General features: G+C 35.2%; 1 long non-coding RNA gene across 1 annotated transcript; it reads right to left on the bottom strand.

Moving 5' to 3' along the window:
* Positions 1–2,280: 2,280 nt before the first annotated feature.
* LOC109582924 (uncharacterized) lies at positions 2,281–3,713 on the bottom strand. Its single transcript, XR_002185289.1, has 3 exons — positions 3,591–3,713; positions 3,039–3,108; positions 2,281–2,972 (listed from the first exon to the last, which is right to left on the bottom strand). It is a non-coding gene; the product is annotated as an uncharacterized LOC109582924 (long non-coding RNA).
* Positions 3,714–4,257: the final 544 nt, after the last annotated feature.

Here is a 4,257-nt window from a genome sequence, read left to right as displayed (position 1 = left end):
TTCTTATTACAATTATAGCAATACTACTTGGTGTTGTTGCCATAACAAAAGGTCCATATCAGAAGAAGTACAATAATTATCTTGAATACTTTCATTACGCTAATCTCATTTTTCTAGCAGCATTTAATGATCCAAAAATAAAATCAAAAGTTTCTCGTATCTGCAGTTACGTCTCTGTCTCTCTCGTAGTTTTGGTTTTTCTTTGCATTGTGATCTATCGCTTTACACAGATGAAAATATGCAAAAAAATTAAGTCTCAAATAATGAGGATGCCACAAACTGCAAGAAAGATTTCGCAGCGTCGAAAACATTTGAGGTCACTGAGGGTTCCTTTTGTAGATGACAAACACGTTGTTGCCCATGACATGGAGAATATGGTGACAGTAGAACTGTATGATGAAGATGGTGATTTCGTGACTAGAAGAAGAGAGACACTCATACGTGAAGATTTGATTGACTGATTTGTAATCCACATTTTCCATGCATGCATACAATAATAATAAGTAGTTAATCTTTGTGTTTTTTTCGATTTTTAAATGACTTTTTTACAAAATTCCACAGCGATTGCAAATGCATTGCAGCAAGCATCTATATAAGAGTGGGAGTGGCAATCAAAACTTCTTACAAGAGTAGATCTACTACCTTCTAGCATTATTAGTTGTTCCTATGGAGCTAGTGCAGGGAAGGATGAGAGGGTTAAAGTTGGCTGTTAATCTGGTTTTTTAGAGTGACATGTCTGAGTCTGCGCCTCAGTTAGTGAGGTATGGTGGTTTGGACTTCCTATAGTTGCTGACTATCTCTCAGAGATAACAATGTCCCTACTGGCTGGAGCTAAAAGAAGGAAACCAGTAATGATGCTTTAGTCCTGGGCATGATACATGTATATACTAGAAATCTCCATTGCATTTCAATTCTTGATGCAGATATGCACATGTTTGTAGATCTATGTTGTGTAGATCTAGCAAGTTTGAGCTGATTCCGATCAAAATTGGATTTTTTTACAATTTTTTATAAGTTGCTTAAAAATCAGACCAAGCAGCCTGTACTAAGTAGTCTACAGGGTCATTGGCCAAATTTTGTCAAAAATGACTAGGAGAGAATTCTCAATTTTTATATTTTCTAATAGATAGATCTATACATGTTTTTATGTTGTGTAGCAAATTTGAGCTAAATCAGATTAAAATTAGATTTTACACAGATTTTAAAAGTTACTCAAAAATCAGCCAAAAGTCCTTGGTCTTGGGCCAAATTTTACAAAAAATGATTATATATGTGAGAATCTCTGTTTTTACATTTTCTATGATGTTTCAGCTCAAGCATTAGCCCTTTTCTCATCACAGGATATGGGCTATACTCCTGATTTCATATCTCACTGTATCAAACCACTCATTCATGATATCAAGAAGCAAGGTAACCACACCCATTAATTATAAGTAGCAATACCCACCACATCAGAGTTATCAATAGTTATAATTAGGTATGTGGAGGATGTGTACGTATATCATCTGAGGGGTCATGAGTGGAGTTATCGGTTGCCATGGTAACCAGAGATGACATGATAAAGGACATAAGTGGAAGAATAATTATATTTTGTTTCAAGTTATTGGTGTTATTATGTGGTACAGGTGAAGGAGATTAAGGATAGTGGATACGCTGTTGATATCGAATCAGGTCTGACATTACCCTCATTTGTACTGAGCATGAATGCTTATATTGGGTAAGAGTAAGACCCTTTAATTAATTCTAAGTCAGTGGAGCCTTTATACTTAAAGACAGTAAAGTTATAGAGATCCCTTGTGAAAAATCTCAGCAAGATCTTGTTAAGTTTCTTTAAAATTCTTCACAAGATTCTTGCTAATATTACATAAGATTTTACCTGATTTTAAAACAAGGATCATGTAAGATAGCGTTAGATTTTGCTATCAAAATGTAAGCAAGATCTTACAGGATCTTTCTCAAGATCTTACCAAATTCTTAGAAGATCCAGCAAGATCTTACCTTAAGATCACAGCAAGATCTTACCTGATTTTGAAACAAAGAACATGAAAGATATCATGGGATTTTGCTTTATCAAGATTTAAAAATATTAGCTGAGTTCTTACACGAAGTTTCAGCTTATGAAAAATGGATGTAACAGTAAAGGGCAATGCACACGGACAAATTAATGTTACAACAGGAAGTGCTCTATAAACCAATGACCACCGTTTACATAAGGTAAGGATGTTCTTACCTTATGTAAACTGGTGGTCATTGGTTTATAGAGCACTTCCTGTTGTAACATTAATTTGTCCGTGTGCATTGCCCTTTACTGTTACATCCATTTTTCATAAGCTGAAACTTCGTGTAAGAACTCAGCTAATATTTTTAAATCTTGATAAAGCAAAATCTCATGATATCTTTCATGTTCTTTGTTTCGAAATCAGGTACGATCTTGCCGTGATCTTAAGGTAAGATCTTGCTGGATCTTCTAAAAATTTGGTAAGATCTTGAAAAAGATCCTGTAAAATCTTGCTTACACTTTGATAGCAAGATCTAACGCTATCTTACATGATCCTTGTTTCAAAATCAGGTAAAATCTTATGTAATATTAGCAAGAATCTTGTGAAGAATTTTAAAGAAACTTAACAAGATCTTGCTGAGATTTTTCACAAGAGATCTCTATAACTTTACTGTCTTTAAGTATAATGGCTCCACTGACTTAGAATTAATTAAAGGGTCTTACTCTTACCCAATATAAGCATTCATGCTCAGTACAGATGAGGGTAATGTCAGACCTGATTCGATATCAACAGCATATCCACTATCCTTAATCTCCTTCACCTGTACCACATAATAACACCAATAACTTGGAAAAAAATATAATTATTCTTCCACTTATGTCCTTTATCATGTCATCTCTGGTTACCATGGCAACCGATAACTCCACCCGGTACCCCTCAGATGCATGACATACATACACATCCTCCACATACCTAATTATAACTATAATAACTCTGGTGTGGTGGGTGTTGCTGCTTATAATTAATGGGTGTGGTTACCTTGCTTCTTGATGTCATGAATGAGTGGTTTGATACAGTGAGATATGAAATCAGGAGTATAGCCCATATCCTGTGATGAGAAAAGGGCTAATGCTTGAGCTGAACATCATAGAAAATGTAAAAACAGAGATTCTCACATATATAATCATTTTTTGTAAAATTTGGCCCAAGACCAAGGACTTTTGGCTGATTTTTGAGTAACTTTTAAAATCTGTGTAAAATCTAATTTTAATCTGATTTAGCTCAAATTTGCTACACAACATAAAAACATGTATAGATCTATCTATTAGAAAATATAAAAATTGAGAATTCTCTCCTAGTCATTTTTGACAAAATTTGGCCAATGACCCTGTACTATACTACAGGCTGCTTGGTCTGATTTTTAAGAAACTTATAAAAATTGTAAAAAAATCCAATTTTGATCGGAATCAGCTCAAACTTTCTAGATCTACACAACATAGATCTACAAACATGTGCATATCTGCATCGGGAATTGAAATGCAATGGAGATTTCTAGTACATGTATCATGCCCAGGACTAAAGCAGCATTACTGGTTTCTTTCTTTTAGCTCCAGCCAGTAGGGACAGTGTTATCTCTGAGAGATAGTCAGCAACTAGGAAGTCCAAACCACCATACCACACTAACTGAGGCGCAGGCTCAGACGTGTCACTCTAAAAAACCAGATTAACAGCCAACTTTAACCCTCTCATCCTTCCCTGCACTAGCTCCATAGGAACAACTAATAATGCTAGAAGGTCATAGGCGGCGGAACAAAATTTATTTTGGGGGGGCTGAACATCAATTAAGTTATTAAAATGGGTGTGGTTTTATACAAAAATGGCTGCTAATTTTACAAAAAATGGTGCTAATCTTCTATTGTTGGATTTAGAGTAGTTTTCTTGTCTTTTTCTTTAAATAAAATGAAGAGATGATGACTGCAGGTCTAATTTTACTGATAAAAGTCAGTTTTATTTTCTTTGTTAGTCAGTTGCAGAGAATTTCTGGGGGGGCTCAGCCCCTCCTGTTTCAAGACTGGGGGGGCTTTAGCCCCCTCTGCCCCCCCTGTTCCGGCGCCTATGTAGAAGGTAGTAGATTTACTCTTGTAAGAAAATTTGATTGCCACTCCCACTCTTATATAGATGCTTGCTGCAATGCATTTGCAATCGCTGTGGAATTTTGTAAAAAAGTCCATTTAAAAATCGAAAAAAAAAACAAAGA

This window comes from Amphimedon queenslandica, unplaced genomic scaffold (genome assembly GCF_000090795.2).
Source record: "Amphimedon queenslandica unplaced genomic scaffold, v1.1 AMPQUscaffold_13345, whole genome shotgun sequence".
Taxonomy (NCBI): Eukaryota; Metazoa; Porifera; class Demospongiae; order Haplosclerida; family Niphatidae; genus Amphimedon; species Amphimedon queenslandica.
The sequence above is the reverse complement of the archived record's forward strand: the minus strand, read 5'-3'. Positions and strand labels throughout refer to the sequence as shown.